This window comes from Megascapheus bottae, chromosome 13 (assembly GCF_031878675.1).
Source record: "Megascapheus bottae isolate mThoBot1 chromosome 13, mThoBot2.hap1, whole genome shotgun sequence".
Taxonomy (NCBI): domain Eukaryota; kingdom Metazoa; phylum Chordata; class Mammalia; order Rodentia; family Geomyidae; genus Megascapheus; species Megascapheus bottae.
The window spans coordinates 12,100,296-12,113,555 of NC_143521.1; the positions used below are offsets into that span (position 1 = coordinate 12,100,296).

The following is a 13,260-nucleotide window of genomic DNA, read 5'->3' on the forward strand; positions in this document are numbered from 1 at the left end:
ATAGAGGTTGAACAAATTTGCACTCCCACCAACAGTGTAGTAGTGATCCCTCCTGGCCACATCCCTATCACCATCTGTTGTTATTAGATTTCTTGATCCTGGCCATTCTAACTGGAGTGAGGTGGAATTTTAGAGTTGTTTTGACTTGCATTTCTTTTATGGCCAGAGATGTTGAGCATTTCTTCATGTGTTTATAGGCCATTCTTATTTCTTCTTCAGAGAAGACTCTTTTTTTTAATTCAAAAATAATTTCATTTAACAGGTATTAAACAATGTACAGAAAGAAAAGGTGCTGGTATCAAGGTCTGTTTGTGTTCCTGCCCATTTGTCCTTTTCTCTAGCCCAGTTCTTCACGTGTTTTGCCTATTTTGGGGGGCATTTTCTTTGTGTGGGAATCTTCAACCTCCTTGGCCTTGTAGAAGTGGGGAGCTACTTCTAAAAGCCAACTGCTCTCAATCTCCAACACCTGTCTCATGAATGCCTTGCTGGTCAAGACAACTTCATGGTAAAGCAACCAGCGGGCGGCTGCTCTTTAAAGAGGGAGGAGTTGGGAGGAATGACCATTTCGTGCCTTTTCTTCACAGTTGGGTAGCCAGTAGGTGTCAGCCATGCTATGTGGTAAAAGTAACCAGAAGTGATGGCCTTGAGGACCCGTATGTAGTCCCCCTGGCAGGAGCTCAACCCAACTTCCACACGCTCCAAGAGCCCTTCCAGTTGTTTCCACACATCCCGGGCTCGGCGCATGGATCTGAACTGTACAAAGTTCTCATAGCACCACTGGGAGGAGTAGCCACTCTCAGCCCACTGTGTATACACGTTTAGCAGAACCAGGTGGTCTCCACCAGGGAGGAAGAAGTTGACACGGGCATTGTCAGCATGGACAACCTTGTCCTTAGGCCGGTAGAAGATGGAGTTGTTGACAGAAAGCATGTCAGGATCTCCTCTGAACAGCTGTACTTCTCAGAGGCCAAGATCATTTTAGATAGCATGGGGTCCACAGGCAGCTCTGCCATCTTTCGACCAGTCGTGGCGAGCTCTCCAAGGTGATTGAGGGCTCCTAGAGCGTACAGTTGTTCCAAAGCCAGCAACAGGGTCTCATATGGTGGAGGGTCCAGGAAGTCAAAGTGCACCAGGTCATGGATCCCTAAGCTCTTAAGCAGCAGCACAACATTGCCCAGGTGGTCCTCTGGATCTCAGGCACTGTGGTCTCTTCCAGCTCATGGTGATAGGCCCAGGCTGTGTACAGGCAGAAGCACTTCCCTACAGCCACTCGACCTGCTCGCCCAGCACGCTGACTGGCTGAGGCCTTGCTGCAGGGGGTGACAGTGAGCAACTCCATGCCTGGGCGGGGACTGTAGCTCTTCTGCTTACAGAACCTGAGATCCACAACATAAATGATGCCCTCGATGGTGAGTGAAGTCTCTGCCATGTTGGTCGCCACAACCACCTTTCGGGCCCCAGGAGGTGTGGGCTGGACAATTCAGGCCTGCATGTTAGAGGGCAGGTTGGCACACATGGGCAGCACCAGGAGCTCCCGGATTTTGGAGCCCAGTCGGCAGCAGCGAACCTGGAGCATCTCGCAAGCAGCCTCAATTTCCTCCTGTCCAGTCAGGAACACCAGGATGTCCCCAGGGGACTGTGTCACATGGATCTGCACCACAGACAAAACACAGGCTTCCAGGTAGTCAGCCACTGGAGCCTTGGTATAGACGATGTCAACTGGAAACCTGCGGCCAGGGATTTGAAAGACAGGGGCATCATCAAAGAAGGCAGAAAACCGAGCAGTGTCCAGTGTGGCAGAAGCTACCAGGACCTTGAGCTCAGGCCGGAAGCGAGCCACATCCTTGATCAGCCCAAAGAGAATGTCTGTGTGCAGGGTCCGTTCATGAGCCTCATCCACCATCACCACGCTGTAGCTGGCCAGGTCGGGTTCAGAGAGGAATTCTCGGAGAAGCATCCCGTCTGTCATGTAGTGGAGGACTGTTCGCCTCGACGTGCAGTCCTCAAAGCGGATGCTGTAACCAATCTCATTCCCTAGTTTTACACCCATCTCCCGGGACACTCTGGCGGCCACACGCATGGCTGCCACTCTCCGGGGCTGGGTGCAGTCGATTTTCATACCATTCTTTGTGTAGCCCTCCTCAAACAGGTACTGTGGGATCTGGGTGGTCTTCCCTGAGCCGGTGTCCCCTTCAGTGATGAGGACTTGGTGATTAGCGATGGCAGCCAAGAGCTCCTCTCGGAATGGGAACACAGGGAGGCTGCGACGGACAGCCTGGGCCTTTCCTGATGGAGGGCGAGCTGAAGGCCCCTCATCACGCTGAAGCTGAGTGGCACAGGCAAACTCGATGGTCTCCCCCTCCTCCAGCACTAGCTGATACTTACGCTCCTGGGAGGCAGCATCTCGAGCCCCAAATGTCAGTGATGCTGCCCCAAGCCAGGCCTCCTCCCATCGCCGCTGCGCTTCCCCAGGAGCGCTCGATTCCTCTTCCACTAGGTCCACATCTCGAGCTAGCTGTCCCCTGGTCTCCTTGGGCATGTGGTGGCGGTTGGTGGCCTCCAGCTTCTCTTGCTCACCGGCTGCCCGGTATTCGCGGGCAGTCTTGTTGGGGTAAGGTGGTATCTTAGGGTTGTTTTTATTTGCATTTCCTTTATGACCATAGATGATGAACATTTTCTCATATGCTTTTCTACCATTTTAATCTCTTCTTCTGATAAGTCTCTCTTTAGTTCCCTTGCCCATTTAGTGAATGGTTTATTGGGTTTTCGGGGGATTAGTTTCTTGAGTTCCCTGTAGATACTGGATATTAAGCATTTGTCAGATGTATTATTGGTGAATATCTTTTCCCAGTTGGTTGGCTGTCTCTCTACTTTTGCGACTATGTTTTTATCTGTACAGAAACTTTTTATTTTTAGGTAGTCCCATTTATCAAGTCTCTCTCCAATCTGTTCAGGAATCTTTTGCCTAGGCCTACGAGTTCCAGTGTCTCTCCTACTTTATCATGTAGCAGTTTCACGGTTTCCGGTTTGACGTTGAGGTCTTTGATCCATGCTTGTGCATGGCGAAAGGCTAGGGTCAATTTTCAGTTTTCTGCATGTGGCTGCCCAGTTTTGCCAGCACCAATAATTGAATAGACTGTGTTTGTTCCACTGTATATCTTTGGCTCCTTTGTCAAATACAAGTTGCCTGTAGGTATGTGGTTCTATTTCTGGGTCTTCTATTCTGTTCCACTGATCTTCTGGTCTGTTTTTGTGCCGATACCAAGCGGTTTTTGTTATTATGGCTCTATAGTAGAGTTTGAAGTCTGGTATTGTAATACCTCCAGCATTGCTCTTTTTGCCTAGAATTGTTTTGGCTATTCTAGGTCTTTTCTTGTTCCATATGAATCTTTGGATTATATCTTCTATTTCCATAAAGAATGTCTTTGGGATTTTGATGGGGGATTGCATTGAATTTGTATATCCATTTTGGCAGTATAGCCATTTTCACTATGTTGGTTCTCCCTAGCCATGAGCATGGGATGTCTTTCCATTTCCTAGTGTCCTCTTTAATTTCTTTCGTTAGGCTTTTATAGTTTTCATTGAATATTTCCTTTACATCTTTGGTTAAGTATATTCCTAAGTATTTTATTCTCTTGGGGGGCTATTGCGAATGGGATCATTTTCTTGATGTGGCCTTCTGTTTGTGTATTGTTGGTGTACAAGAAGGATATTGACTTCTGAAGGTTAATTTTGTATCCTGCCACTTTGCTAAAGTGGTTTATTAATTCTAGAAGTTTGGGAGTGGAGTTTGTTGGGTCACTCAAGTAGAGGATCATGTCATCTGTGAATAGGGATAGTTTAATTTCTTCTTTCCCTATGTGGATCCCTTTGGATCCTTTTCTTGCCTTATTGCTCTAGCTCTGGGTTCCAACACTATATTGAAGAGAAGTGGAGAGAGTGGTAATCCCTGTCTAGTTCCTGATTTTAAGGTGAATGGTTCCAGTCTTTCACCATTTATAATACTGGCTGTAGGTTTTTCATATATGGCTTTCACTAGTTTGAGGAATATACCTCTTCTTCCTATTTTTTGTAGTGCTTTCAACATGAATGGATGTTGTATTTTGTCAAATGCCTTCTCCGCGTCCAGAGAAATTATCATATGATTCTTATCCTTAGCTCTATTGATGTGATGTATTACAGTGATTGATTTGCGAATGTTAAACCAGGTGAGAAGACTCTTTTTAAGTTTTTGGCCCATCTTTTAATGGGATGGTTGTTTCTTTGGAGATTAGTTTTGGAGTGATTCAATTTTTTGAGCTGTTGACATATTTTAGATATGAGGCCTTTGTCAGTTGTATGGTTAGTGAAGATCTTCTCCCACTCTGTAGGCTTTCTAGTTAATTTGCTAGCTATGTCCTTTGCCATACAGAAGCTCTGCAGTTTAATGCAGTCCCACTTATACAGCCTTTTTTCTGATTTGTTGTGTTTCTTGGTCCTTATTAAGAAAGTTTCGACCTGTGCCAAGGAGGCCTAGTGTGTCTCCTATTCCTTCTTGTAAAGTTTTCAGTGTGTCGGCTTTTACCTCGAGGTCTTTGATGCATTTGGAGTTAATTCTGGTGCAGGGTGACAAAGAAGGATCCAACTTTAGTTTTCTGCAGGTGCTTAACCAGTTCTGCCAGCACCATTTGTTGAAGAGGCTGTCTTTCTTCCATTCTATTTTTTTTTGGCTCTCTTATCAAAGATTAGGTGGCCATAGGTCTGTGGTTTAATATCTGGGTCCTCAGTTCTATTCCATTGGTCTTCAGGCCTGTTCTTGTGCCAATACCAAGCTGTTTTGATTATTATATCTCTGTAATCGAGTTTGGTATTGAAATTCCTCCTGCGCTGTTCTTTCTGCTAAGAAGTGTTTTTGCTATATGGGGTCTTTTATTATTCCATATGAAATTTTGGATTGCCTGTTCTATTTCTTTAAAGAATGACATTGGGATATTGATGGGTATTGCATTGAATTTGTAGATAGCCCTTGGCAAGATAGCTATTTTCACGATGTTAATTCTTCCAATCCAGGAACATGGGAGGTTTTTCCATTTCCTCAGTTCTCCTTTAATTTCCTTTTTCAGGATTTTAAAGTTTTCATCAAAAAAGGTCCTTTACATTCTTAGTTAAGTTAATTCTTAGGTACTTTATTTTCTTTGAGGCTATTGCAAAAGGAGTTGCTTTCCTGATTGTTGCCTTGTTCCTCTCACTGTTGGCGTAGAGGAAGGCAGTTGAATTTTGAGGGTTATTTTTTTTCTTTTTTGTGGAGATATTTCTTTTTTTCATTTATTTTTTATTGTAATTAATAGAAGGGTTACATTATATTCACCAGATAGAAGGTGCATTAATTCACATACATTGCTACCCTTTCTCATGTCTTGGTCCCCATTTCCCTCCCCCCCACCCCCACCCCTCATCTTGTTTTCCCTCCTTCTTGAGGGTTAATTTTATACCCTGCTACCTTGCCAAAGTTGTGAATCAGCTTAAACAGCTTGGGAGTGGAGTCTATAGAGTTCTTTAAATACAGAATGATGTCATCTCCTAAGAGGGAAAGTTTCACTTCCTCTTTCCCTATTTGAATTCCCTTTATTCTTGCTTCTTGTCTTATTGCTCTGGCTAGGAATTCTAATACTATGTTAAAGAAGAGTGGAGAGCGTGGGCATCTTTGTCTCGTTCCTGATTTTAGAGGAAATGGCTTTAGCTTTTTGCCATTAAGTAAAATACTAGCTGTGGGTTTGTCATACACAGCCTTTATTATACTGAGGAATATTCCATGGATTCCTAGTTTCTCCAAAGCTTTTAGCATATAGGGGTGTTGGATCTTGTCAAATGCCTTTTCTGCATCTATTGAGATTCTTGTCCTTGCTCCTGTTGATGTGTTGAGTTATATTAATTGATTTGCATATGTTGAACCAGCTTTGCCTCCCTGTGATGAATCCTGTTTGACCATAGTGTGTAATTTTTTTGATGAGTTGCTGAAGACTGGCTGGCCAGTATTTTGTTGAGAGGTTTTGCATAAATATTCATCAAAGAAATGGGTCTATGGTTCTCTTTCTTTGATAAATCTCTGTCTGGTTTGGGATGAGGGTTATAGTGGCTTCGTAGAATGAGTTTGGCAATGAGCCTTGGTTTTCAACTTTGTTGAAGAGCTTGAGGAGTATTAGTGTGAGCCCTGCTTTGAAGACCTTATAGAATTCAGCTGTGAATCCATCTGGCTCTGGGCTTTTCTTGGATGGAAGGTCTCTTATTGCCATTTCTATTTCAGTGCTTGAAATAGGTCTGTTTAGTTGGATTAGGTCTTCTTGGTTCAGTGTGGGTATGTTAATATTGACTAGAAATTCATCCATTTTTTCTAGATTCTCAAATTCGTTGGCATTAAGGTTTGAAAAGTATTTCCTCATGAGGCTCTGGATCTTGGTAATTTCTGTCATGATATTATGATTCTCATCTGTGATTTTGTTTATTTGGGTGTGCTCTCTTCTTTTTTTGGTTAAGATTTGCTAATTTTGTCAATTTTTTCAAAGAACCAAGTCCTTGTTTTGTTGATTCTTTCTATAGTTTTTTTGGACTCTAATTCACTTTAATTCTGCTTTGATGTTAATAATTTGCTTCCTTCTACTGGGATTAGGGTTGGTTTATTTAGCTTTTTCCAAGAACTTAAGGTGTGACATTAAATTGTTGGTTTATGATTTTTTTCAATTTGTTAATATAAGCACTTAGAGCTATAAATTTTCCCCTGATTACTGCCTTTGCTGTGCCCCAATGGAGCTGGTATTTTGTGTGCTCCTTTTTGTTAAATTTCATAAACTGTTGAATTTCTGTTCTGATCTCCTCGATGACTTATTGGTGATTCAACAATGTGTTGTTCAATCTCCATGAGTTACAGGGTTTTCATTTGTGGAGATTGGTGTTCAGTTCCAATTTGATGCAAAGAATGCAGAGAATAATTTCAGTATTTCTGAAAATTATGAACACGAACTAGAAACACATTAAAGAGAAAACCAGAAATAAAAAGAATACCAGAAATTCTTTTTTTCAGCTGTAAAATTTTAATATTAATTTTGTGTGTATATATTGTATTTTGTCTTGATGGTATTGAGGTTTGAACTCAGGGCTTTGCACTTACTAAGAAGGTGCACTATCACTTGAATACTTCTAGCTTTTTAAGATCTTTTAATTTCATTAAAAATTATGTAGCTTTGGATATAGGTTGTTTTAAATGTATCTTTATTGAAATTTTTGTAATAAGTAGAAATCTAATTTCTGCTAAAACAGATTGATTCAATGATATATGAAACAAACTTATGTAATACATGAAATAATCATGCTTGAAGCAGAGAATTACAGATACCATATTTGATAAATTCAATCAGTATCTGTATTATTTTGGGGAGCAGTACTAAAGTTTGAACTCAGGACTTCCTACTTTCTAGGTGGGCACTCTAATACTTGAACCACATCTAAGCTATTGGTTCTGTTGTGAGAAAGGACCTTGCTTTCTGCCTCAGATGATTTCAGTCCTCTTTTTTTACAATTTCCCTTGGACCTGGGACTACAGGCATGTTGTGCCACAATGCCCAGTTAGTTTTGAAATGAGGTCTCGACATTTATTTAAGGGATTGGTTTCAAATTGGGATTCTCTGAATGTCATGCTTCTAAGTAGCTTGGATTACAGGTGTGAGGTTTTTTGTTTTGTTTTGTTTTTAATTGGGATTTGGACTCAGGTCTTTGTACTTGAGTTATTCTTTCAGGCCTGTTATTAATGTTTTCATTTTCTTCCTCAAACATAAAAACTCTTTTTTTGTACAGGATGATTTTTTTGTCACTTAATGTTTAGCTGCCTATGCTATTGGGAAAGAAAATCATAAATATGCAAAATTAACATTTTTCCCCAATAATATTCTCAAGAAAAGTTTTTTTTGATTTACATGTTACATAATGCTTGCTTACAGACCAAACAGCAACTTTTGGTTAAGCTTTTTAGATAAATTTTAATCAATTTTAATCTTAGCAATTTTTAAAGCACTGTCTAAATTTAATCAAATTTTTACTTACTAGTTATCAACTTTTAACTTGTGTGTGTGTGTGTGTGTGTGTGTATGTGTATGTGTGCATGTGTACCTATGTGTATGTATGTGTGTAATATATGAAACCTGGAGGAACCTGAATTTTAACCCCAATTTTGCTTTGAGCCATTGGTTAGATGATTCATTTCTCTAAACTTCTGTATTGTCATGTGTAAATAAGAAATAGTTGTGATAGAAAATGCCAATCTCACTGAGTTTTAAGGATTGAAAATGAGCATACATCCTGAACTGCAATAGTGATTTTTGCTTTCCTTATTATTCATTGTTTAATGAAGAGACTGAAGAAAACAGACTTATCAGAGAGCAGATGGCTGAAGATGATTCTAAAAAAGTGGGGGACAGAAAATGGCACAGAAACAACCACAGACTGAGAAACTAGCTGTGGACTAATCAGGAATCAGGAATCAATGGCTCAGTAAAACCAAGAAGCTTGCTATATCTTGCCAGTAGTCATATCAAAGTGAAGCAGTGCGTGTGCTGATTTTGTTACGTGGTCTGTTCCTGGCCATTTGTAAAGAAAATGCATCCCAGCTGCTGTTCCATGAGGCAGATGGACAGATGACATTTATGAATTGTATTTTTTTTTTCTGATGGGCAAACTGAGGCACCAAGTGTTTAATTGTTTTCTCCCAGCCTTCCCCATCCATGAGACATCAAATTTATTTTTTTTGAGACATCATATTTAAAATTAACGTTCATGAATGTTTCCTGCCTTCCAGCTACACATTGCAGAAAGGAATTGCCAGTAGATGAGATAGGAAATGTGAGAGGCTTTCTCCTAGGGAGGCCAGCTGAAGAGCAGGGCTTTTGTGCTCAGTGCAGATGGCCAACTGGTAGTACTTGTCAGTACTTTCCTTTCCTCCCTGTAGAGAGCCCTCCCTCCCCACCAAGTGACAGCTTTTTGCATCTTCTTTTCTAATTAAACCACTAAAAGAGAATGCCAGTTATCTGCTTGTGTGAGACCTTTGAATATTAAATAGCTTTTGCCATTAATTATTTTTGGAAAGGCTTGATCCTGTATAATTAAATAAATCTTTGAGCATTAGTAATAGGTTAGCATGGTAGGTAGACTGAAAATAAAAGGAAAAAGAAAAGCACCAGGAGCAGCAACTTGGCTGCAGGAAAGATTCTTGCATCCAAGCGCATGTCTCTATATTGATCCATCTGAACACCATGATGTTTCATCTAAACACCACAATGTTTTTTCTTTTCTCTCTATTGCTGTGCAATCAAGTGCAACCATTTTTTTTTGCGCAGGGTAAGATATAAAAATGCAAATTTGCTTAAATAACTTACTGCCCAACAAGGCAGTCTGCTGTAATACATAAGAATGTGCCACAAGCATCTGTCTGGTTTGTGTTGCCCTCTGGACTGTGACTGGGGTGTAATTTTTCTAACTTTTTGTGCTGGCAATACATTCACACTAGATAATAGGTGAGGGCAAGACATAGAGCTCAAAGGCATGGGAAAAGCCCCTTCAATTACACGGTCAATCTTTCTTTGGAGAGATTGTGTGTTTGTGCAGAACTTACCCATTTTAAGGACAAACAATTTTTACATGGAGCCTGCCCTTTTGGCTCAGGAGGGGCCAGGAAGCTGGTGTAACAGGACAGACCTATTTCTATGTATTTTCTCTTTCAGTTTTGTTTACCAGAGGCTACTTAGTCATAACCTGTTGGGGTCCAGGTTGTTTGCTACTCAAACATAATTGTTTAAGCAGAAAAAACAGTGCGAAGGGACTTAAAGGGGCAAAAAAAAGGAGAGGGGTTATGCTTAGGTTTACAACAATAATTTTTTTATCCTTTCCCTCAATCTGTCATCTTCCTTCCATTTCTTTTTTTCTCCCTTCTTCCTACTTTCTCTATCTGTGTCTTCAGTTTGTAGTCTTGTTTAGTTGACCCCAGTATTGTCTTCCTAGGTTGTTTTTTTTTTTTTGCCAGTCCTGTGAGCTCAGGGCCTGAGCATTGTCCTTGGGCTTTCTCAAGGCTAGCACTCTATCACTTGAGCCACAGCACCACTTCTGGTTTTTTCTATGTATGTGGATTGCTGAGGAATTGAACCCTGGTCTTTGTGCATGCTAGGCAAGCACTCTTACCACTAGGCCAAGCTCCCAGCCCCTTGAACTTTTTTTTTAATCCAAGGTCAGCTCTCATAGGATGACAGGATACAGAGGCAAGAGGGCCTTTCCCCCACAGTCCTGCATGGGATAAGCTGAGGGCTGGGAGAAAAAGCTGAAGCCTTTGTCACTGCCCAGTGGCCCAGCTTTTCTCTCTGTCCAGTGCTGCGTTCCCTTTTTCCTGAAGGTATGATTCTCAAAGTGTGTCCTAGTAAACACACTGAGCATAAATTTCATTCCGGACTGCTTCTGGGAGAATGGACCTGGGATACTAGAAAACCAATTGGGGGATATTTTGGATCCAATGGGTCTTTCGAAAGAAAAAAAATAACTGTACCGAGAATTTTGAACTGTTGTCTTGTTAAATTATTTTGTGAAATCTTCCTAGAGACTAATCAGAGAAACTCGAAGTGGCTCTGTTAGCATAAATGTTAGCATAATGTATATAAATACATATACATAACAGCGCACACATACTACTTGTAATATGATACCATCTTAATAAAGGCTTTAATTGGGGCAATTTGGAAAAGATGTCTCTTATTTATTATTATTCTTCCCTTTCTTCATCCAACAAATTCATAGTTCTTACTGAAGAGAGAAGGTATTTCCCTGGTGTTTTGTCGTTGGTAAGAAAGGAGAAGTGATTGTAGAATAAGAGAATAGAAAATATTAACTCTGAATAGAAAAAAATTAACTATGAGTAAAAGTAGAGAAAATAAAATTAAGACACCAGATTTCCATGTGTTTCTCACATTGAATAAGTGTGTGTGAATAAGCTGTCATTTCTGAGCTTTCAACATGTTAAATGAGAGGTGCTTAGGGATTTCTGTCTCATGACCCCATGCTCCTCTCTTGCTCTGCCCACTCGGTGCCAACCTGTGTCAACCCTCGCAGTCAACTTGGTGCCAACCCTCGCAGCAGCAAACCTTGCACTCCAGCCACACTGACATGGAAGCGGGCAGGCACCGTGCACAGCTGTTACTATGAAGCAGACAAGCGAGTGACGGAGTCACATGGATGCAGAACACACCTTCCCCGTGTGTGGGCTCTTCCCATAATGGAGTTAGGGAGGCACAAATCCTTTGGGGGAAATGTAACGAATGTAACTTTAACCCCTCTACACATTGTCCAATCAAGTAAAAAAAAAGAAAAAGATTAAAAAAATGAGCAAAATTATTTACAATTGGCAATGTTAGAAGTCTCCCTCTCTTTGGGAAGCAGGTTGATGACACAGAGCGAATGGAGGACCACAAGCAGGAACAGTGAGTGTGGGTGGCGTGGAGAGGGTCTTTGGCTCTGGAGGGAGCTGGCTCTGGAGTGACCGAGGGCTTTGTGGGGAGCTGTGTACTTCAAACACAGCATGTCCACAGCACGTTTTCAAACACAGTCTATCAACACTCCGATACTCCAGTCCACAAGCACGTCAGGACGTTCAGCTTAGGAGAGAAGAGCATCCCCGAAGAACTGCATCCCTTGCTCATGGGATGTAGGACAGACTGTGCCACATTATGGATAAGAACTGCAGAATGCAGAATAATAAGACCAGTCCCTTCTTGTGCCACCACAGGGCAGCACACAGGGCAAAGATGAGGCACAGAAGCATAACTGTTGCAAGCAATCTTGTGGTTTCAAACATTTTCTTCAGCTGCTTCACTGAGCACTATCTTTGGACTTTTCTCGAGGCTAATGCTCAGCCACTTGAGTCACAGCACCACTTCCAGATTTTTTTTAATGTATGTGGTACCAAGGAATCGAACTAAGGTCTTTGTGCATGCTAGGCAAGCACGCTACCACTAGGCCAAACTCCCAGCCCATGAAGCATAGTCAAAGCACTTCAATCTGGTGCTGAAACTCAGGGAGGTGGTAACTGGGACTTGACCCGCCGGAGCTTCTCCATGGCCTGGTCGTCCTCCTCCTCCTCCTCCTCCTCCTCCTCCTCCTCCTCCTCCTCCTCCTTCTCTTCCTCCTCCTCCTCCCTCCTTTCCCCTCCTTCTCTTCTCTCTTTCCTTTTGCCATCAATGTTGGCTAAATTTTATCTTCCAAATAACCCTTTAAAAGTAGCAGTATAGGGGCTGGGAGTTTGGCCTAGTGGTTAAAGTGCTTGCCTAGCATGCACGAATACCCGGTTTTGATTCCTCAGTACCACATACATAGAAAAAGAAAAGCCAGAAGTGGTGCTGAGGCTCAAGAGGTAGAGCTCTAACCTTGAGAAAGTCCAAGGACAGTGCTCAAGCCCTGAGCCCAAGCCCAAGACTGGCAAAAAAAAAAGTAGCAGTATAGAAAAGAAAGGCGGAGAATGTCAGCAGAGGTGTAAAATAAACTTGGGCTCGAAAGAGGGGTTGGAATTATAGAGATGACAAGTAATATGGTTCATTAATTAAGTTTGGCATCACCAGCGTTAAAATCAGTTGTAAATCAAACACTGAATTATGCAAGGCATATTGCCTTGGTATATAAATCTAACAGCATTATTGCTTCTCATATGAAGTGTAAGTTGAAAATGATGGGTTGTGGACCCAAAGGAGACAATATATAAGGTTAGGTGATACAGCAAGGTACTTAATCTACCTTAGCCATGTCAATCATATGTCAGGTAGTGAGGTTATTTGGTCACTTGTGGAACTGAATTTACATTAAATATTTATTATTTCTTCTGACTAGTTTGAGAAATTCAAGACAAATAGCTGAACTGCAGAGTGTTTATATCCCTGCAAAAGCCACCCAATGCTAGAAAAATCCCACATCAGCATTTCCATTGTTTTGAATTTATAGTGAATTTATATTTTCTATGTTTACTTTAAAATATGTCAGAAAGCCAGGACATTGCTGTGGCTTTTTTAGTCAGTTTTTCACAATATGATCTTTTCACCTGCATTAGAATAAGGTGCTTGTTTTGGTACATATTCCAGGCTCCATGTAAGACTATAATACCTGGAAGTGGGTGATGAGACTCTGAGTTTTTTTTTTTTTTTTTTTTTTGGTCAGGCATGAGGCATTGTCCCTCAGCTTTTGTGTCCCAATGCTCGTGTTCTGCCA

General features: G+C 41.5%; 1 pseudogene; it reads right to left on the minus strand.

The window, feature by feature from the left end:
• Positions 1 to 337: 337 nt before the first annotated feature.
• LOC150055531 (pre-mRNA-splicing factor ATP-dependent RNA helicase DHX16 pseudogene) lies at positions 338 to 11,586 on the minus strand (annotated as a pseudogene).
• Between the last annotated feature and the right edge of the window lie 1,674 nt (positions 11,587 to 13,260).